Source organism: Rousettus aegyptiacus, unplaced genomic scaffold (assembly GCF_014176215.1).
Source record: "Rousettus aegyptiacus isolate mRouAeg1 unplaced genomic scaffold, mRouAeg1.p scaffold_m13_p_9, whole genome shotgun sequence".
Lineage (NCBI taxonomy): Eukaryota > Metazoa > Chordata > Mammalia > Chiroptera > Pteropodidae > Rousettus > Rousettus aegyptiacus.
Genome location: NW_023416312.1, coordinates 93,425,656 through 93,449,293, shown reverse-complemented (window position 1 = coordinate 93,449,293; position 23,638 = coordinate 93,425,656). Strand labels below are relative to the sequence as shown.

The window sequence follows — 23,638 nt, the reverse complement described above, 5'->3', positions numbered from 1 at the left end:
ATACTTATGTACAAAGGACTTGCAGATAAATTGGATATTGATATGACTGAATTATAGAGGCAAAATAAGGTGATTTATTTTTCCAAGTGCTTCTGATGTTCCTGCTTTATTTTTATTTATTATTTTTAATTAGTTTATTTTTAATTCTTTAATGCCACCACATATTTGACCCCTTTTACCCCCTCCTCTCTGGTAACCACTAGGCTATTGTCCATGTCCATGAGTCTCTGGTTTGTTTGTCCTGTTTGTTTGTTGCTTTTAGATTTACATCCCACATGTAAGTGATATAATGCGATTTTCAACTTTTTCTGTCTGGCTTCTTTCGCTTAGCATGCTTATCTCGAGGTCCATCCAGGTTGTCACAAATGGCAGTATTTCATCTCTTCTTATGGCTGAGTAATATTCCATTATATATATGTACCACAGCTTCTTTAGCCAGTCATCTATTGTAGGACACTTCGGTTGCTTCCATGTCCTGGCCACTGTGAATAATGCTGCTATGAACATTGGTGTGCAAGTATCTTTTCAGATATGAGTTTTCAAGTCTTTGATGTTCCTGCTTTAAATTGGTAAACCAACATTTTAAAACTTGAACATGTCCTTCTAGGTCAGGGTGCTATGGCAAAAAAAAAATGTCAATGTGCTGGCCTGTTGTGAGTGCGCAGGGAATAGCCATTGTTGTTTGAGCACTGGCAGCCTAGCACTGTTCGCCTGTGCCAGTGATATTGACATTACATATGAGTGTACTGTACCCTCACATTGGCAGTGTTGCTTATCTGTCAGTGGATAGTTCTTTCCTTGCTGAATCCCTCTAATGTAAGCAATTAAAGGATTGACTTAAAGGACTGATGACAGGAATAGCATGCTATTATTCTGACAGTCTAGCAGTACTGAAATTAGTAAGATAATTTGATACTACATTCTATTGGTGCTTTAAAAAGTGGTACTTACTCTTGGAACCTCTCAAGGCTTGAGCCAATGTACCAACTGGAGAAACCAAACTCATAGGGGGTATGTTAATCTTTAAAGGGGATGGATCAAAAGCAAGTCAACATAGTAGTTACCCCCAGTGATATGATCAAGACACTGCATTTTGGCTGCAGAATAATGTCGTGCTCATTATTGCAAAGAAGAGGATGGTAGAGTTGGAAGATTCCAAAGTGAGGAGAGACCTTTGCCAAATTAGTCAATTCCTAAACCTCACTTTCCCATGTGAAAGATGAGGGCTGCATCAGATGAATGTTTTATAAGTATGGCCAAAGAATTATTTGGTAGTCAGAATTGTGGGTGTGGGGTGAGCCAGAGGGGAGGAGAAGGGAGGAAAGGGGGCACTTTGTAATCATATATTCTTTCAAATCCATCTGGATGATTCTGATTTGCATCCTGGGTGAATGATTGGGCTAAATGATCTCTAAATTTCTTTGCAATTGTGTTTTAGAATCTATCTATCTATCTATCTATCTATCTATCTATCTATCTATCTCTATATATACACGCATGTGTTTTATTTTGTCATCAAATGGTAATCTCAAGGTGTGAAAACATGGGAGGTACCCAGGAAAACTGAGTAACTCTTTAAATAGCCCAAGCCACCACCTTAAATACCATCTCCTAAAGATAAACGAAGATGTTGAGGGTAGGCAAGTCCCTTATGGGAGGTTTTCAGGCAAAGCTCAGTAAAGAAGGGTACCATTGTTATGCAGATTTAAGTCCTTGCCTTCTCCATTAATGATTTTCTAGAGATTTAGAGTTATCCTCTTCTTCCTGGTACTGAGAGGAAGACACCCTTACAGTTGGAGATTGCCCTCAAAAATGTAAATGTCTCTTACAGAAGAATAATTTCTACTCAGTTTTCAGAGATTTTCCTATGTTTACTGTTTCTTAAAAATCATTTGCCTAAAATAATCCTTAAGTCAAAGAGACATATGTTGGAGTGGCAAATTCTGTACCCTTTTAACCTACAGGTTATTTAGACAAAATATTGGTACATGTCTATTGTTTTTAGCTGTTAAAAGTTTTCATTTGTATCAATCAGAATTTTGTAGAAAAATGATCAGAACACACACATAGACATATAGGTGTACGTTTATTTATTTCAAGGAATTGACTTGCGCAATTGAAATTGTGGGGGCTGGCCAATCTGAAACTTAGGAGTCTTGAGGCAGAATTTCTTCTTTTTAAGGAGAACTTCAATTTTACCTTTAATCCATTTCCCGTTTGCTCCAAGACTATTCGCTGGCTGTGCGTTTACTCCGAGATAACTCACAGATTACAGTCCTAACCTTACCCCCAAAGTTTGCCACAAAACATCTTGCTTTTATTATTACTTTCGCATAGCTCTAGAATCTCAATAGTCTTTGAAAACAAATGACATCATTCTATTTATAGCATTCTGTTTTTAGTAGTGGTATTTCCATTAACAAAATATAGTAATTTTCAATTGCCGAAAATGTCAAATCCTAGAAAATGTAGCATTCCTACGCGTGATGTTAACATCATTCTCGAACAGTCGTTAGCCAGAGATTCATTTGGTGAATCCGATTTATGTATACACTTCTGTTACATCGGAATTCGAGACAAGTTCTATTTAGAAATAACTCCCAAAAACAGTTTTTATATTTTCACATTGAAAACCAGTCAGATTTGTTTCAGCTTCAAAGAGTATTTTTATGTAAAAATAAATTATAGCTAGCAGCGAGCTGCACTTTTTTTTTTTCTAAGTGGGAAATGGATTAATCTCGCCATGTATTTGTGGTTCTTCCTGCTCTCTTTTTACAGTCGATCTCCAGTTTCAAAGCATTATGATCAGAGAATATGCTTGATATGATTTTAATCTTCTTAAATTTGTCAAAGCTAGTATTGCTTTCCAACATATGGTCTATCCTTGAGAACGTTCCATGTGCACTAGAGAAGAATGTATAAGCAGCTGTTTGGGGATGAAAGGCTCTGTAAATGCCAATTATGTCCAGTTGGTCTAATGTGTCATTTAAGATTGTTATTTTCTTATCTGTTTTCTGCATGGATAATCTATCTATAGCTGGCAGTGGGGTATTTAGGTCCCCTACTATTATTGTGTTTTCATCAGTTTCTCTCTTTAGTTCTGTTAGTAGTTACTTTATATAGTTTGATGCTTCCTGATTAGGAGCATATATATTGATGTGTTTTGACATTTTATCATTATGAAGTGTCTATCATTGTCTCCTTTACCTTTTTTATCTTTTGCTCTATTTCATCAGATGTAAATATGGCTACACCCGCTTTTCTCTGGATGCTGTTTGCTTGGAATGTCATTTTCCACCCTTTCACTTTGAGTCTGTATTTGTCCTTATAGCTGAGATGTGTCTCTTGAAGGGAACATATGATTGGGTTTTGTTTTTTGATCTAATCTGCTACTCCGTGCCTTTTTATCGGTGAGTTCAGTCCATTTACATTTAGGGTGATTATTGAAATATGAGATTTTCTTTATAACCATTTTATCTTTCGTTTTATGGTAGCTCAGTGTCTCCATTTTTTCTTTACCTTGCATTTCTGTCTGTTATTTTAACTTGGTGGTATTTTATGGTTTTCCCCTCCATTTCCTCTTGTTTTGTTCTGTGTCTCAGTTTTGGATTTTTTGTGTCTGGTTATCATTAAGTTTCTGTAAAGGAAAGTTGTATGTACAAACACACAGTATTTTTTTTCCTGTCTGCATGCACCTTATCTCCATTCCCCTTTGCTGATTCAGAGCCTTACCCCCTTCTCTTTCCTGGTTTTGTTCTCTCACATTATCCTCTTTTTGCTCTAGGTTGCAGTAGCTGTTGTCTTCTTCTCTTTTTAAAGTGTTCTTTTTTTTACCTTTAACTATTATGTAATATTTAAGCTTATAATACCCTGTTCTTAATAAGGGTCAATTTCCTGTTTCTGTCTGTCTGTTGATCATCTCACTCCTAGTTATGTATTTGTCTTTTTGTTCCAGGTAGAATGCCCCCCTTCAGTATTTCCTGTAATGCAGGCCTTGTGGTAGAAAATTCCTTCAGCTTTTGTATGTCTGAAAACATGTTTATTTCTCCTTCATATTTAAAGGAGAACCTTGCTGGATATATTATTCTTGGCTAGTAATTCCCCTTTTTCAATAATTTGAAGATTTGGTTCCACCTCCTCTTAGCTTGTAAAGTTTCTGCTAAAATATCCGATAATAATCTAATGGATTTTCCTTTTTAAGTTATTGTCTTCTTTTCCCTGGCTGCCTTGAGAATTCTTTGTCATTAATTTTTGACAATTTTAATATAATGTGTCTTGGAGAAGGTCTTTTTGCGTTGAGATAATTAAGTGTTCTGTTTGCTTCAGGGATTTAAGGATCCAGTTCTTCCCTTAAGTTTGGGAAATTCTCGTTGACTATTTGTTTTGAATAGGCTCTCTGTTCTCATTTCCCTCTCTTCTCCTTCTGGTATACCCATTATTCTTATATTGCTTTTTCTGACGTGTCAGATAGTAGAGTTCTTTCACTTTTTTTACTCTCAAGTCTCTCTTCTTCTGAGTCATTTCAAGATTTCTGTCTTTGATATCACTAATTCATTTCTCCATCTAGTCAGCTCTATTCCCTAAGCTTGCTATTTTATCCTTAATCTCTTTTAATGAGTTCTTTGTCTCCAGAAGGTCTAGTTGGTTCTTTTTTAGAGTTCCTTGGTAATGTATACTTGTTGTTCCTTGATTTTATTTATAAGTTCTTAAACTGTTGATCAGAATTTTTTTTTGCATCTCGTTAGGCTTTTTCACAAGTGCAATTTCAAATTTTCTGTCATTTAAATCACATATTTCTATATTTTAAAGCTTATTTTCTGGAGATTTTTTAAATAGATTTTTTTGTATTTTTAGGCGAGGCAACCCTCAGTTGACCTCACAGATTGCAAGGACCTTGTCATCTTACAATCCCTTATTTTTTTTTATTTTTTACACCTACAGCACCTGGTCTTCCTAGGTGGTCTCCCATCCAAGTACTAACCAGGCCCAACCCTGCTTAGCTTCTTAGATCAGACGGGATTGGGCTTGTTCAAGGTAGCATGGCCATACACTGGAGATTTTTTAATTTTCTTTCCAAGCCGCCTTATGTTCATGGTGTTTAATGGACTATTTCTCTGCCTAGACATTAATGGGAATATACTCTGCTTTTTTTTAAAAAAAAGAAAATTTATTGTATAGTAATCTCTCTTTAGTAGGTTGATGAGGTTTTTCTTTTGATTTCTAGTAGGTGGTGCCCAAGGCTCCTGCACTGCTCAAGCCCTCTGGATCTCTGCTTTGAGGTTAAAAATACCCTTTATTCTCTGGGGAGATAGATATGTATCTCCTCTGTGACCAGGTCACCTTGGGCCCAGGACTCCAGTACCATGGGAAAATGTGAAGGTTGATGGGGGTCTGAGCCTCTGAAAAGGCCCTGAAGTCCTGGTACTGCCCCAGTATTCAGATGCAATGCTTCACTTCCTTCCAAATCAGCCAGACTGGGCGGAGGTGGGGTGCGTTGCAAGAGGACAGTGTTGTGTATGGCTGTTTCCCTTCTGGTAATGCTGGCCCTTAAGGTTCAGCTGCCTTGCTTCTATATCTCCACCCCTGTCACTGGGACTGGCTACAGTGTATAATCATTTCAGTTCTGGTTGCTGCAGATTACCTTGGGGCTCATTGCTAGCATTGGGAGGGTACGGGGGCAGGGGGAGGGTACACTCTGGATTGGTAGGGGAAGGTGGCCAGGCTCCATGACTCAACTTTCTGCCTAGCAATGGCGATTGCTAAGACATAGCTGTTGCCCTTCTGCACTTGGTCTCTGTCCTGATAACTGGGCTTTGCTGCATAGCATATGCTGATCACTCAGGTAGGACTGTTCAAGGCTTCAAAGAACCAAAAAACTGCCTTGTAGTTCCCTCCTTCCCCTCTTCCTGCAGAGAACTCTGGGCTCCATTCTGCAGCACCTGTCTTTGATCTTCTCTCCCTTTCCACCTTCCTGTCTCCTGCGATTGGCCCACCTTCAGATGCTCTGATGTGCAGAGCTCTCAGACGAGCTTGTGTTCAGGTTGAATGTTATTTGCTGAATTTTAGGTGTTCAACATGTAATTTCAATTGGAGATCACTCGCACCTCCATGCTTCTGATGTCACTCCTTTTTTTTCATGTTTCACAACTTTAATGCAATATTCCTAAATATTCTGTACAAATTGAAAATAACATATTTCATTACAGAGATATTATAAGTAAGGGCAATGAGCACTCTCTGGACCTGGCAATAGTGTGGACCCAGCATCCTTGGCCTGCCAGGGACTGTGGTCACACACTCGGAAACCCCACATATCAGCCATAGATAGGTCACTCTGAACCCAAGGCTTTTAAAACAAGATGGATGTGGAGCTGAGAAATGGGAGCTGCTGAGAGGGTGAGGCACAACATTTACACACTGAGAGAGAGCCTCCATCTCAAGACCCTCACCACAGAAGATGGGCAAATCCTGGCTCTGCTTACAACCGCCATCCTCAAAGCTGAGCATGGTCTGCATGTCACAGAAACAAGCCCCTGAGATCATAGCAGGACGGGTTGCAGTTTCTCCCACACAGGACTCTCTCCTGGAGGAGAGGGTACCATCTCTGTCTTGTCAAATTTCCAGGTCTCCAGTCAAAAACATACTCCGAAGACAATTGACAGCATGTGACCCAAGTCCTTACAGTATGAAAGAATAAATAAATACAATGATGAAGCACACAAGCTCATGCTTCAGCAAGGGTGTACGCCACAACCCTCACCCCCACGCCAAGGAAAATAAAACCAAAGAAAAAGCGCTCTGAGAATAAACAAGACCCCACTCTACAGCTCTCCTGAGATGATCAGATACAGAAGACCAAGAAGACCATGTGGATTTCTTCAAATGAAAGAAGAATCGATCCAATGGTGGGAGTGGTGCAGTTGGTTCTAGATGCCCTGGAACCATGTTCCCGGACATCTGCCCTGGGTCTCCAGTGGCCTTCCTCCCCTCACCCCCATGCTGATGAGGTCTATAGGGCCCTCCCGAAGGCAGGGCCTGGGAAAGTCTACTGAGCCACACCCAAGACCGTGTAAATTGCTTGAATTAAATCTACTATTTGTGAAAGACTTTTAAGTTGCCACTGTACAGGTTAAGCAAAATAATGACAAAGTGAAAGTTAAAAATGAAAATCACACACTTGAAAACAAGTGAGATGTAAGCACTCTCACTACAACGGTGCTGCAGCCATTATGAGACCTGGAAGTCACCTCTAAGTGGCAGTCACATTGGCAGAGGCTCACTTGCTGTTTGCAGTCAGGTCAGTTAATTTTGGCATCGTCCTCATCTTCTCCATCCTTATCTTCTCCCTCCTCATTGTCTTCTAATTCTTTCTCTTCTTCCTTATCTTCAAAATTGTCATCCCGTATGGTCTCTCCCTTGAAGTACAGCACAGCCAGTGGGACTGTCCACTCCTGAAACAAGTGTCCAATCCATATGTCGGAAGCTAATGTGAATTCAGAGTCTTCATCCAGTGATTCTCCATCCCCAGGTGTTTTCAACAGATTGAAGAAGTTGAAAAATGAATTGTAGGGAACTTGTTTGGTAATTGTTCTGACAGTGCTTTAACCTTGATGTTTCTGCTTTTTCTTGATCATTTTGACCGTGGCATTTTTTCCCCTTTCTTCCAGTCAATAGTGCACCCAGCACAGTCGTGTATTTCAGGAACTTCAAAGGAAAAGGGGTCGGCCTTATCTCACTCCGACTTCACCTTGTACTATTTTTGTCAGGACTGAATTGGTAAAGTAGTCATTGGGTTCAAAGTGGAACCATAATACAAAAGGCAGAGGCTGTCTAGGGTTGGAAATTTTTACTTTTAATACCATGCAGGTGTTTCAAGATCGGTTCATCATATTCCTGGACTAACTCACTTAGCATATGTACATTTCTGAAGGTGGTGAACCAGAAGTCCGGAATTCCTCTGGGGCTTGGCTCTTTGGCTTTGTGGCTTCTTTTTCTGCTATGACTATGTTTCACGGCTCCAGCCAATTTATTCTCCTCTTCATTCTCACTGTGCCATTCTGATTCAGCTCAACATCATCAGTGACAAATTCCCTTCTATTGTCAAAGAGAGCTGATACAGTGCCACGTACTTCCTCTTCAGGTCATGGACCTCGTCATAGAACTTGGCTTCTTTGTGACCACACTTCCCCTGAAGTTGTTTCAATGCATCGATTCTTCTCTTTAATGCTTTAGGTAAAGTCTTGATGTAGCTTGAAGGAGCGTAGGAGACTGTCAAGTCGTTTCTGAAAGGCTGCCAAAACCTGAGGCTGCATCACGTGATCTGTGAGCTTTTCTGAAGTATTTGATTTTTAGCAGCTTCCAAGGAATCTGAAGGAACCCCATCTGAAGAAAACTAATCTATCTGAATGTTTTTTATCTCCTCACGACCTCCTGTGGCAATGGCGGCTTCACTTGCAGTCTTAATAAAAACCACAAGGGCCAGTGTAGTCACAATGTTGGTTATTGATAGGCTGAGACCAGTACAAAACAAGTGTATGTAGATTTCACTTTTTATTGTTGATTTCTCATCTGATTGTATTTTCAGATATTTTCACCTGTGACATCAGTTCTTTGAAATTTGGTAAAGCTTCCTTTATGTATCAGTTCTGTTTCAGCGGCACTCAAGGTCTAAGAAATAGAAGGCACACTCCACTGGGATTATGACAAAAAAGTATTTACAAATATGTTGAGGGAGGTCACAGCACCTGTGAACTATCAACAGTGAAAAGGGGCTATTACAGTCATCAAGCTTTAAGGGACAAAGGGAGGAAACGATATTACTGGAGCCCAGTGAGATATAGAGTGGTGGAAACAGGATGCTTTATACAGAGATGCAGAAGCTGAAGTTATAGAAAGGCACAGCTACTGCCAGAATCATGGCAACTGCATAAGTAGGGAGGAAATGGGAAAATTACCCTAAACTCTCTTCATGTTTTCTTATCTTCTGCCAGTACCTTCCAGTAGGAAGCTAGAGTGTAAGCAGTCCAGGTAATGCAGCTTACAGGGACTACCACTTAGAGCATAGGACAAAGGGGAGAAAGACAGAGACTGGATGCTGGAGGGGAGCAAATAGAAAATAATCAGTGAATTTTGAGATGTGTGTGATACTACGTAACCGAATGTGTCTTATTTTTGCTCAAAAAGGAGTATGAATTTTTGTATTAGCCTTAATCCAACTAGTAAAACAGAAATCACTCGAAGTGTTTTACAAAGAGCAAATTTAACACAAAGAATTGCTTACCAGGTGACGTTAATGCATGGAAACTAAATGAGAAGGTGAAACAGTCATGAAATTAGCATTCCCAGTAGCTGCATCTCCTCTCAGTCTGGAGGGTCACAGAGAATAGATGATGGTATGAGAAACCAGAAACCAAGCCATCTTTATGAAACTGCTGTTAAAAATTCTTGATTTTAATAATTTGGGGGGAATTGTTCTTTTTCTTTTATTATTGTTATTATCTCTTTTTCTGTGAGTGTTCTTTTTCTTTTATTATTGTTATTATCTCTTTTTCTGTGAGTGTTCTTTATGTAAATTATCTGTATTTATATTTTCACAGCTTTTTATGTTAGTATTTCCCTTTAATATTTTTGTTTTATCTTCAAACTTTGTGTTGTTTTATTTATAGCATGGCTCTTTAAGTAGCCTATAACTGTACACTGTGTTATTTTAATCTGTTGCGATAGTCTATCTTTCGATGGATGAATCCAATCTGATTACATTTATTTTGATTGATATTATTTTCCATTTTTTTTCCTTGCTTCAAACTTGACATCGTCACGTGCAATGATCAAAGGCTTTGCATTTTTATCTGCCCGAGAGAGTATTTAGTGATGACTTTACCATGCATGTGAGAAGCTATAATTTGCTTTGTGGCAAACCTGACTTCATTTAGCATTAAAATAAAGAAAGGAAAGATCTGTAAAAATTTAATCTTACATCCCTGTTATGCTTTGATCTGTTGAGTAGAATGGCTCATGGCGAGTTTGGATTTTATTCTAAGTATAGTGGGCATTTAGTTAAAATAGTTGAGAATATGGAAATGACATGTTTAGGTTTGAGAGAGAAAAGGATCAGTCTGTCTAAAGCATCAATAAACTGTAGGACTAGAGTGAAAGCAAGGAAACCAGTGTTAAAGAGAAAACCACAGGCCCAGAATGGAGTCACTTGTGCTAAAACCCATGATACTGAAACTAGACTTAATTCTAGAACTAACTGCAGTTTTAACCTTCTCCAGTACTGTAATCTTAATCAATAATCTGGAATTTTCTGGTCAGTCCATTGAGATAATCTGTCACATGTGCTTTCCCCATCTCCCAAAGGAAGCCGAGGCAATCTGCCTAAGACCTCTGCTTAAGAAAAGGTAAACCTTGCTTGGAACGATCATTTCTTTTGGTAATAACTTTCTTGTCCTGTTCAGTTTCTATCTATAAAAGCTTTCCATATCCTATAGCTTCTCAAGGCCTCCCTCTACTTACCTGATGGGATGCTGCGCATTCATAATAGCTCAGTAAAGCCAATTAGATCTTCTCATTTACTCAGTTGAATTTTTGTTCTTTAACACCAGTCACCCATGTAAGAGATGATGGTGAATTGGGCTAGGGTGGTAGTACTGGAAGTGGTGACAAGTGGTCAAATTCTAGATGTATTATGAAAATAAACCCCATGTATTTGCTGATGGAGGGAAAGAGATGAATTAAGTCAGGTTCTTAAGATTTTAAGTTTGAGCAGTTGGATTAAAAGTGGTACTATTTATTGAGATGTGGGTCTGGAAGAAGATCCCCATAAGTTTTGGTTTAGACAGATGAAGTTTGATTGATATAGTTAGCCAAAGAATATTTATTTAGTAGCTATTATGTGTCAAGTGCTATTTTCAAATGCTTGCTGGACAGTATAGGTGAAACTACCCCCCCACACACACACACACACAGAAAAAAAAAGCACCCTTGCCCTCCTAACTCTTTCAGTATAATTGTAAGATATCATCAATAAGTAGTAAACATAACAAGCGCACTGGAATAGAGTCAGGATGGTGGTGAGTGCCAGTGAAGGGTCGTTCGTGGTTGAGGAGCATATGTGCATGGTAGACCTCATTGAAAAGGTGAATTTGAGCAAAGATTTGGTGGAGGTGACAGAATTAGCCATGTCCTTATCTGGGAGAAGAGATTTCAAGGGAAAGCAACAGCAAATGCAAAGCCTCTAAGGCGGGAATGTGAATAGCAATTTTGAGACAAAAAAAATGCTATTGTGCTTCAAAGGCAAGAGCATTAGGAAATGAGGTCAGAGATGTAACTGGACTGTGTCATTTATTGCTATGGAAGAATCTGACTTTTACTCTGAGTCTTAAGTTGGGAGGCGATTGAGAATTTTTTTTTAATAAGGGGGATAACATAATCTGATTTTAATATAGGGAAGAGGCGTGAGAACTACACGTTAAGCTATATTCAGAGCCAGCAATGTGCTGCTGCTAGACCACAGGAAACCTACAGAACAAAGGAAAAGTCCTGCTGGGATTACCAAGAGACCATTTACCAGTACTCTACCAGGAAAAAAGTCTTTAAGTCATACCCTACAAGAAGTAAACCCAACCAGTCATTCTCTATGGGGAACCTATAGAAAAAAGGCCAAGATTGCTAGTATACCTTTCACACTTCATACCCATGTCTTTCATGCAACACACCCTTATCTCTCATGCTACGTACCATACCATCAAAGGAAAACAGGGTGAACAAAGTCTTTAAACTGTAATTCATAGAAGCCAAGAATGATGTAATCTGAAGTCCCGGAACACTTGGGGTCTTTTCTCTTAGTCTCTCTCTCTCTCTCTCTCTCTCTCTCTCTCTCTCTCTCTCTCTCTCTCTCTCTCTCTCTCTTCTTTCTGCCTCTCTGTGCCTTCTGACTCTCTGTGCCTTACTGCCTCTCAGCTCTCTCATTCTCTGTCTTTGAGAGGAGACCACATCTCTGTGGAGCGTTATTCCTTCTCTAATAAACTTTCCTTTCATCTCTAACTCTGGTGCGTGCTTGAATTCTTTCTGTGCTCAATCAAGAACCCTCTCTCTGGGTGCAGGACTTGAGCCCCGCCCCTCCCCACACTCGAGGGGATTTGCCCTGGCCTGCATCAATTTATGTAATAACAGGATCATTCTGTTTGCTCTTCTGAGATCAGTCTGTTGGGGGAAAAGGTAGAAACAAGGAGAACAGCTAGGAGGCTTTTGTAGTGAGCAGACAAAAGATTATGGCAGCTTTGAAAAACAGTCTGAAATGCTGAAGAATTAGATACGGAGTGGGCGGGGAGGTTGAGGAGGGAGAAGGAGAGGGAGAGGGAGAAGAAGAGAGAAATATCAAGGATGACTTCAAACTGTTTAGCCTGAGACATGAGAAGGATGGAGTTTCTGTCCACTGTATGGGGAAGATTGAAGATGGAGTAAGTTTTGGTAGAACATCAGAAATTAATCTGTGAACAGGCTCACTTTGGGATGCCAATTAGGCTACCAATGGAAAAGTTGAATAGGAAGTAAAATCTGCTAGCATGGAGTTAAGGACAGATATGTGGACTGGTGATAGAAATTTGGGAATTATCAGCATACAGATGGCATTTAAAGCCAAGGAGAGAGTGCACATACAAAAGAGACTGGCCTAAAGCCTGAGCCCTGGAGCACAACAGTTGTGAAAAGTACAAGGAGGAGAAAGTAACCAGCATAACCCTCAAAGGCGGCTTTGAAGGTACAGACAGGAGAAAAACCCAGAGTGTCTACTTGCTGGAAGCTAAGTGAAGAAATTTAATAGGAAAGGAGGGGGGGTTGTCTGTTATATTCAGTGCTGCCTGCAGGTCAGGTAAAATGAGAATTGAAAGTTGACCTTGAGATTTATAAGGTAAAGGTTGTTTTAGAGCAGGACAAGATCAAGTTTAGTGGAGTGGGGGTGAAAGCTGATCATATATAGTATGTCTAAGAGGAGAAATCAGGAGATGAATTAGAGGCAGGATGTGTAGAGAGCTGTTTCCAAGGGTTTTGCTGCAAATGGGAGTGTAGAAATGAGATAGCTGGCAGAGGAATTAAGGTCAGAAGACATTTGTGGTGTCTGTTTTGTAAATCAAGAGATACAAAAGTATGGTTTGTTTATGTGCCGATGGGGATAGTTGAGTAGAAAGCGAAAAATGCAAGAATAAAATTATGAAATTGCTGGAGTGATGTCCTTTAGTATGTAAGAAGGGATGAGATTTACGGCACAAGTGGAGGTATTGGCCTTATTTGGGGGCAAGAATATTTCATCTGTAGCAACAAGTTCTTTTAGATATCTAATGGATATGTAACTAAATTCGTAAGTTAATTATAACATTCAAAGTTCTCAAATGTTTTACCATATGTCTGTTCTGAACTTCCTTGTGCCTACAATTGACTAGGGAGAGTGTAGATTTTGGAGAAGGTAGCTGGAGGCCTAATGAGCTCCTAAGAATATACTGGGTACGTTATGAGATTGCTTATTGAAGTGGGCTGTAATGGAGGCTGACCCCCAAAACACTTTGCTTTCACTTCTAGAATTTCAACTCTTCCTGAATTTTCCTTCTACTCTAGGCAAGAGCGACAGTGCGGTCATTTTACAGCATGAATCACTTTGATTAAATGGATTTAATGTTACATTTAAGAAAATCATTTTAAAACTCGTGCTTGCATTTTCAGACTAAAGCCAGCAAAGTATTTTGTGATTTTTATAGCAAAGCTATATTCCTTATTTGTAGTGAATGAATGAAATTGCAGACACATTTTATGTTCATCTGTTTTTATATTTTCTGTCACAGTATTAGCTCATTTAATTATTCACAAATATAACAATATAGCTATTTTAAACCTTGTAAATTAAACATATAAATGGCCTAAGAGTTGTGATCTGACATAGCAATTCTTCTTAGTATAATTTATAATTTGACAGTAATGAAATTCATAAATAGGAATAGCAGTGCTAAAACAGGCAGGAAAAAACCTAACTTATAATGACCAGTTACAATAAGAAAATAGCTTTTTGAATTGTTAAAGTTGATAACAGCTTAATTACAAGCTATTAAATCTGAGAAATAATCTTTCAATCTTCTTAACTTTCAAATTAAATTTTTCTAATAGCAATTCTTGCCTGCCTGCAGTAGTTTTATAAGAATTCCAATTATTTTATCATAATAATCCATCTCTATAATAATTGTTTCGAATAACCATTGTTCAAACTTTTGGAGGAAACCAGAAATTCTACTCTTAGGTATATAACTAAGAGAAATGGGATCGGATGTCCACATAGAAACTTGTGCAAGAATTTTTGAGGAAGCACAATTCATAAAAGCTAAAAAGTAGAAACAACCCATATTTTCGTCAGCTGATGAATGGATAAGCAAATATGGTTTGTCCGCAGTGGACTATTATGATGATAAAAAGAAATGAAGTACTGATACATATTGCCATATTAGTGAACTTTGAAAACATTATGCTAAGCCAAAGAAGCCAGACACAAAAGGCCACAGATTATGTGATTATATTTATTTGAAACATCCAAAATATTAACGGACAGAAATCTATACGGACAGAAAAAGATTAGTGGTTGCCTGTGGTGGAAGGAGGCGAGGCAATTGAGAGTGGGCAGTGACGTTTCTTTTTCGTATGATTAAAATGTTCTAATGTTAGATACTGGTGTTGGTTGCACAATCGTGTGAATATATTAAAAACCACTGAATTGTTCACTTTAAAAGAGTTAATGTTATGGTATGTGAATTTTATCTTAAAGTTGTTAAAATAATAGCTTAAAAAAGACAGCATGGAAGTTACTTTAGATAGTCACTTAAAACCACCTTCCAAGTAAGTTCATAAGTTTTTTTTTCATTCTCCTCTTTAAAAAATACAGCCAATCTGTGATACACTGAAAAAAAATAATGAGGTAAAAGAATAGGCATTTTCTATCATTTTTCTGTTACAGCAAGTGACTGTTGAAAGGTTGATTAAAGGTCAAAGGGACACTGTATTTCTAGAAATATTTTTTAAATTGCTTGAAATCTCAGACAATAAGTGTTGATTATATAAGCAGACCAGCACAGATGGGTATGAAGAAGTGCCATCGCAATGCCAACTCAATATTTGGAAATTTCTCTTTAAAATAGAGTGCTTTCTCTCTTTTTCTTTTGTTTAGTCTTTTTCCCAACTAGAAACAACTGTGAGATCCATACAGTAAGTTCTTTTGTGGGTGAGCCCATGAGGGCCAGAGGGGAATGGAAGACACTGGTGTAATGACATAGAGGTTTATCCAACTGCTGGTATCCAGACTAGTGTCTGACCAGACAATTCAACGGAGGCATTAAAAAATGTCATATTTACTTTTCTCCCTAGGAGAACTTGTATTTCTTCAGCCCTTCTGAAGAATTCTGGTATCAAAAGGATAAAGAATTCTACAGCCATGCCACCCTGAACGTGCCCGATCCCATCCGATCTCGGAAGCTAAGCAGGGTTGGGTCTGGTTAGTACTTGGATGGGAGACCACCTAGGAAGACCAGGTGCTGTAGGCATAAAAAATAAAAAGGATAAAGAAGTTGACTGAGTACAGCAGCAGAAATGCCAACCGCTCAAAAAGCCTGCTTTTACTTTCTAGTTTACATAGGCATTACCTTATTTGAGCCTCTAGACAAACCTTGATTTAAGGAGAATGTGCACACTTATCTCTACTCTGCAGATGAGGCAATAATCTCAGGGGTTGGAACTCACTTAGCACCCCATGTCTAATAGGTGTCTTGGCCAGAAATCGAACCTTTACTGAGTCCTGCTCAGGGTCCCTTTCATTGTACACAGCTGCACCATCAACCAGGTGCCTTATGAATGAGCTCTCCAGAACCTCTTTGGTGAGGAAGTTGGTTCTGGTCTTCTATGAACACTTCATCACAGGTCCTGATAGAGCACTTATGCCGTCAGACTCAAATGACCCCAATTTCAACTTTGATCTCCTTGCACAGTACATCAGTTCTTCAAATTATTGTATTTCGCATGTTCACTTCTATTAGTACCTCGTATCTACTCAGTACTTAATATCTTCTTTCATCTTTCTTTCTGTAGGAGACATGAAAGCAGAGTAGTCAAAAGCATTAACTTTGGAGTAAGATTGGGTTTTATAACCCAGTGTTGTCACTTAACTGACTTTGCGAACTTGTACAAATTACTTAACCTACTTGGGGCTCAGTTTTTTTTTTTTATATGTAACATAGAGATTAAGAACAAAATCCCCTTGAAATTTGTAATAGGGTATCAATATAATTCATCATCCATCCAAATAATCACAGAGAGCCACAGGTACAAGTGGGATTGCTGTGAGCAGCCGGGTCATACGACACCTCACCTAAATGAAACAATGCATGGAATGGGACTAGCATACTCCCTGGCTCATTTCAAAGCCTTCACACACGCTGTTCTCTTTGACTGAAACACTCCTCCACTCCACTCTTCCCTGGCTGGCTCTTTTTCATTCTTTAGGTCCTAGTTTAAATGCCACCTCTTCAGAGAAGCTGTGCCCGACCACCATATCCAGGTCTGTCTTTTCTTTCTTAGAACTTATTGCAGTTTGAACTTAATACATGTATTGTACACTTGGCAATTGCTGCTTTTTTTAAGCTTTTTATTTTATCGCTAGTTTCATGTATATTGGTTAGGCATTTATGTAGTTTATGAAACGATCCCCCCGATTACTCCATCACCCCTCCGGCTCTACACACAGCCATTATATTACTGCTGACTGCATTCCCTGTGCTGTGCTCTCCATCCCCGTGGCCATCTATCAAGGCGATCACTTCTTTTCCCTGTTCTACTGGAAGGAAGCTCCATTAGGACAGAGACCACATCTTTTTCATTCATTGTGTTCCCAGAGACTAGCTTAATGCTTGATAGGCGTGCAGATAATTTATAGAATGGGTGAATGGTTGCATGAATATTAATTTATTTTCCCTGTACCAGTGGTTCTCACTTAGGATAATTTACCCCCCAGGGAACATTTGGAAATGTCCAGAGACATTTTTGAATGTCACATCTGGTTTGGGGATGCTACTGGCATCTAAACATCCTACAAAGCACAAGGCAGTTTCCCACAACAAAGAATTACAGAACCAAAAACATCAACAGTGCTGAGGTGAGGACCCCTGCCCTACACCTAGTAATGTAAAGGATTTTATTACCTTGAGTGCATGCCAAACTAATGGCAATACTGGAGAAATTATTTGCATTTTAATCTCAAGGATGCATACCATTAAAATGGTGAAAGATTTTTAGTTAGGCTCATTTTGTATCTCAAGAATTAAGTAGTAGATAGTAGTAGAAGATGCCTTAATTTACTCTTAAATGTCTTTGTAGGGAAGTCTTTATGATTCACAGCTTATCATAGTTAATTTCACCACCTTTCTACACATATGCATTTTTCTACTAAACTAGATGCATGAAAATCATATAGCAATGTTTCTGCCATTCAGCTCCATAGACATTCACCCAATGCCTAATGTGCAAGGTAGTCTACTGTGTATGAAGATAAATGGGTCACTCGCAGGTTTTATTCTCAATGAGCTTACACTCCTTGACTAGTCCCATTTAATAAGGATCTCATTCTGGTGGCCTCAGACCATCACTTGGAGTAGTTTGTCATTTCTCGGAATTTTCTAGATCCTAGGTAGGTATGTCACTCTAGGATTCATGGCATTGATATACATGAATGAAGAGAGAGTCCTGTTTGGCTTCCAAAAGCATTCCCAAGACTTATCAGACGTCTGGAGTTATTATTTCCACATGAAAAATTACCCCACATTCTTCCCATGTTTTTGTAAACAGTGGATCTGTGCTTCAGTCCAGTTAAAGCACAAAGAATTACAGAAAACATGTCAAATGTTATGGATGACTTTTGCTGTAAGAATCTAGCAGACCTTTTCTTCAACTTCCATTTGTGAGGCACTACTTGTATCTTGGACACTGTACTAATCACTGGGAATAAGGTGAATAAAACACAGTTCTTGCACAGGAGGGTGATGCGCTCAGGATGTTCCCAGTCTCAGCAGATGGTGTCGTCACCCATATCATTGTCCAGGCCACAAAACTTGGAATCATTCTCGTCTCTTATTTTTTTTCTCTAACTCCCTTATATAATCCATCAACAAACTGTGTTGACTCTAACTCAGATGCGTCCGCTTCTTACACAACCTAATCCAACCATTGTTATCTCTGTCCTGGACTTACCGTAATAGTCTTGTAATTGGTCTCCTTTCTTCCACTCTCTTAATATTAATTTTTCCACTTAGCAAGAGCGGCCCTTGTAAAATAGAAGTCAGAGTTGCCATCCCTCTAATATCTTCCCACTGCAGTTAGAATAAAATGTTAACTTACATGATCGAACTTGCACCCAACTCTGACCACCTCTCCTACACTTTTCCTCATTGTTCCCTCTGCTGCAGCCACAATGGCCTCCATCTCATTTCTTGCACAAATCAAGTACACTCTCAACTCAGGTCTTTGCACTTGCAGCTTCCTCTATGTAGGATGCTCTTCCCCACTTTTGCTCAAATTTTGTACGGCTTCCTGATTAAATGTCACCCTCAGAAAGGGCTTCTTTGATTAGCAACTCCTGTCTGTCTCTCTGCTCTTTGCTTTATTTTTCTTCAGAGCTTTCAGATGAATGGTGCATTTCAGAGTGATAAGTAATTTTAAAGCATTTTCATATCTTCTTATTTTTTCAGAAAAATAAGAGCAAGAGTATGCCTAATATTTCTAGTATGAATTTGCTCATTGGTTCATTGCCAGACCACTATAAAGAAAATGCCATGAAGGCAGGGAACTTCTCTGTCTTGTTTACAATTATATACTCATACCAAAAGTTTCTGGAACAGGGTAGGTACTTAATAGATGTTGAATGAATGAATTTTTCAGGATTTCATTTAACATGTAGAAATCCATGCTGAAAATTATTAAATTTTAATTGGGGTATTTCACTAGCAATTTGTTGTTTTATTGGATACGGTTTTTGTTTTCTGAAGAAATTATAATTATTAAAGCAAGAAGTTTTTGCTGAATTGTCGGCAGCACTTAAAGGATTTGAATTCCTTGTCTGGCCTCTGCAAGATGTATGACCTTGAGCAAGTCACTCAACTTTTCTAAAGATTTTTCCTCATCTGAAAAATATGTGAATAATTCTCAACTTTGTCTAGCTCATGGAGATTTAATGCTCAAATCATATAATTCTTGTAGATTTCACCTGATCATATGTTTAAATAAAGTTTTCAGTATGTATTCTATTTGGGGAAAACATAAGGTCTTCAAAATCAGTCGATTTTTATATTTTATAATATAAAAAACCCAACCAAAAACTGTAGTATGGTTGTATTATGGCACACCTTTGTTTTTTGAAATCTCTCGTGGTGATTTAGTGATACAGTGAAACAACTTAGAAACAAAGAGGAACGATACTATCAACCCAACAAAATATAACGTGTTTGTTCTACAATTGTATTAGTAGCTCACGTCTAATTTTAAGATAATACACTTCTCATTTTCTACCGAGTGAGGCACCTCAACAACTGCCTCGTAAAAATGAAAAGTTTTTGGCTTATTTGAGTTTTGCAAAGTCTTCAAATTGTGTTTTTTTTTAAAAAGCAACTGATCATTTAAGTATTTGCCCGTGTCTTAACATACCACATTATTAGATTGTAGACTAATACATTTCTACACATCATTTAAAATCTCCCTGAAGATTTTCCTCATTGAAGAGTTAGACTCTTCAGCTACTGTGTATATTGTATAGCACACATAATGTCTAAATTGATCTTCACAGTGCATATTTTTAGCCTCCTTTTTTGATAAGAACATTATTTAAGATTAACTGATTTGACATAGTACAAATAAATGACATGCAACTGGCAATCCAGTACTGTCTTCATGAGCCCACACTACTGCCCCCTTTACTATACCCCTAATATGACAGTTTTGTACCAACTAGCATCATCAACTTATATTAATTTAGCATAGTCAGGGAATAATTTAATCCAACACTAGCTCCGCCCTCCGCATCTGTCGGGGAGACAAATCAGATACATATAGCAGTGAGGAGAACTGAGTCAATAAATAGTTTCTCATGATGTGGATAAGATTTTTTGGAGGAAAAAGTTGAGCTCTCTCTTAGAAAGTATAAAAGGGGCTACTACAAAGTGAATTTGAGGTTAGAAGGATAAATTAATTTGAATATGAACAGAAGCAAAATGAAGGATCACAAATGAAGGATCACAGTGGTCCCTAGGGCTGTGACCTAGAGAAGTATCGTGCAGGCAAATGCAAGGGTTGCAAAGAGATATAGACATTTATCAGCTTGTGGATGGCTATTTCTTTCCAGCAAAATAAAGGAGGATTATCTCAAATCTGTCTACTGTGTACCTTATGTCAGGCACTATTCTAGTTTCTTTATGCACATTATCTCACTTGATTCTTGCAACAGTGATATGGTATTGGTGATAAAATCCTTTTTGAAAACACAGGAAACTGAAGCACAAAGAGGTTATATTACATGCCAAAAATTATACAGTAAATAAGTGGCAGAGCTGATATTTGAGTCTAGGTCTCTGTGCTTTCAAAATCCATTCCCCCCCCCAACTAACACACCCTACTTCCCTATTATGTTGTTAAACCGTTAAATAATATAATCGCTCCCAAGCAATATCACTAGTCATGTGGTGAAATCTTACAGATGACTAGGTAAATGGAAACTACTTTCTGAAAACTTTGAATATGTGTTTGCACCAAGTTAGGTTTACTCAAAGGTGTTTGTTTTGCCTTGCTCTTTGGAAAATCATTTCCTACCAAATATATCAAATAAATACATTTGATCTGCTAAGACCGATCCAAATGAATTGTTCATTTTCTTAAACATAAATTTTGTTTAGAAAACACTTGCAAGTGTAGATACAGCTTCAGTATGAATTATTGTGCTTGGAGTGTTCAAGTAAGATTGATAGTGGCTGGACTTGGGATTAATGTCATATTTTTCTGCAAAAGAGTTTTAGTAAGTTTAGTTATGGCACCATTTGAAGTCGGCTTAATCAGTTGGGAATTTTAATTAAGTTCTGGGCAGCCACTGAGTATACCATGATCCGAGGCCAAGTCTTTCCAAGTAGCCATAGAAAATTGGGCATGTGTACATTAGCACCATTCATGGACATAAATCATAGCCAATGGGAAGGTTCAGAGGTAGAAAATTGGCTCAGAGTGATGTTTGCAGAAAGTTCCAGCCAACTTAACCACCAGAGGTGCATGTTGGTTGGTTTCTACTTCTTTTAAAACAATATTCAAAATTTCTATTTTGGTTCTGAACGCCTACCTTATAATGATATCTTGTCCATGAATTCATTTACCGGAGCATCAAATGAATGTTCTGTATGCCCAGAATTCATGAAAATTGCCTAACTTTCTCTTTGGGGTACAATTATGTACTTTAACTTTGGTTTTCTTTAAGTATATTTCTCTCCACATTAAATCTTTCCTCTTTAAATATGTTTATCGATCTCTGGTCTGGGTATGGTGGACTAAGATGTAGTTGCTGATGAAGCCATACAAAGAACGGGTGGGTTGAGGCTGCTGCCTTTAATTTAGTTCTGTGTTTGTTATTTACAGTTCTGTTTATCCTTATGACATTATCGATGAAAGTGCTTTTTTGGAAAATTGCTGTTCCTCAGGTTGAAACTTCAAAATTGTCTATTGTGAACAAGATTTAAAACTGTATTTCCTGAGAACTGCATAAAAAAAAAACAGCTTTAAGTTTGAGGGGAAGGTTGTGACAATTAAGGAAAATCTGAGCTGCATATTCAAGATGATGTAGCAACTAGAGGCTGTGCATGTCTCCTTTAGCGACCACACCAAAATTATAACAAAACTACAGAGCAGCCAATATGCATCAAGAGCAACAACATTTTCATCATCGGGGTATCAGAAGAAGAGAGAGAGCAAGGAATTAAAAACCTATTTGTAGAAATAACGATGGAAAACTTCCTTAACCTGGTAAAAGAAATAGACATACCATGCCAGGAAGTCAAAGAGTCCCAAACAAGAGGAACCCAAAGAACCCCACACCAAGACACATCATAATCAAAATGCCAAAGGTTAACTTTAGACCTTAAAAGCATCAAAAGAAAAGCATCAAGAGAAAAGCAATTAGTTACATATAAAGGAATGCCCATAAGACTGTCTGTCAGCTGGCTTCCTAACAGAAACTTTACAGTTCAGAAGGGCTTAACACAAAATATGCAAAGTGAGAAAACCCAAGACCTACAACCAAGGTTACTTTACATGCCAAAGTTATCATTTATGACAGATAAAGAGCTTCCCAGGCAAGAAAAAGCTAAAAGTCCACCACCACCAAGCCAGTATTACAGGAAATGTTGGAGGGCCTTCTTTAAGAAGAAGAAGGAAAAATATCTCTCAAAAGTCTAAATAAAGAGTGGCAATAACTACATATCTATCAACAAGTACTTAAAATGTAAAAGAATTAAAGCTCCAATCAAAATATAGGGTGAATGAACAGTTAAGAAAACAAGATCCTTAACATATGCTGCCTACAAGAGACTCACTTCAGATTAAGACATACATAGATGTAAAGTAATGGGATGGATAAAAGTATTTCATGACAGACCTAGAGAATATTGTGCTGAGTGGAGTAAGTCAGATAGACGAAGACAAATGCCATATGACTGCACATATATGTGGAATCTAAAGAAGAAAATTAACAAACAAAAAAGAAACTCATATGGGAGGGGTTTGGGAGGGTTGATGAAAAAGGGGGAAGGGATTAAAAAGTACAAATTGGTAATTACAAAATAGTCACGGAGATAGAAAGTATAGCATAAGGAGTATAGCCAATAATATTGTAATAATTATGCATGGTGTCAGAGGGGCCCTAGATTAGGGAGATCACTTTGTCCATTATATCGATGTCTAAACACTATGTCGTACACCTGAAACTAATATAGTTTTATGTGCCAACTATAACTGAAATATATATATATATATTTTAACTGACATATATATATATATATATATATTTTTTTTTTTAAGAAGGAAAATACTGGGTTGAGCCTGGTTAGTACTTGGATGGGAGACCACCTAGGAATACCAGGTGCTGTAGGCTTAAAAAAAAGAAGAAGAAGAAAAATCTATGTTTTTAATTCTTCTCCTCTTCTCTTAGAATCTTGACTCTGGGTGCTCACAGTACCAGCTTACAATCACTTGAAAGCTCAAGTCACCGTTTGATTTGTCTCTTTCTCAAAACCTTAAAAGTTGCCAAGTACTGCTTCTAAAATATTTTTCAATGGCTCTTTTCTTTCTTTTGCCACTGTTATCAGTGTATTCCATCCAAAAATTAGGGTGACATCCTACACTCGTACTTCTCCCATCCCCAAAAATACTATAGCTTTTTTTTTCACTTAAGCATCTCTCTGACCATCATTATTTGTTGTTTAAGCAATTAGAAGAGTCTTCTAGTTGATCCGCTTGACTCTATTCTTACCTCCGTTGCAATGATGTATTTCCATGTCTGTCTCACTTTTCTAGACCATTAGCTACTTGACAA

The 23,638-nt window shown here is 38.1% G+C and overlaps 1 non-coding gene and 2 pseudogenes across 1 annotated transcript; 1 reads left to right on the top strand and 2 right to left on the bottom strand.

Annotated features, from left to right (window-relative positions):
- Nucleotides 1-4,932: 4,932 nt before the first annotated feature.
- LOC118608412 lies at nucleotides 4,933-5,051 on the bottom strand (annotated as a pseudogene).
- A 2,247-nt stretch (nucleotides 5,052-7,298) lies between these two features.
- Nucleotides 7,299-10,534, bottom strand: LOC107503432 (annotated as a pseudogene).
- Nucleotides 10,535-15,456: 4,922 nt separating this feature from the next.
- LOC118608219 lies at nucleotides 15,457-15,575 on the top strand. The gene has a single exon (XR_004952975.1). It is a non-coding gene; the product is annotated as a 5S ribosomal RNA (ribosomal RNA).
- The last annotated feature ends 8,063 nt before the right edge of the window (nucleotides 15,576-23,638 follow it).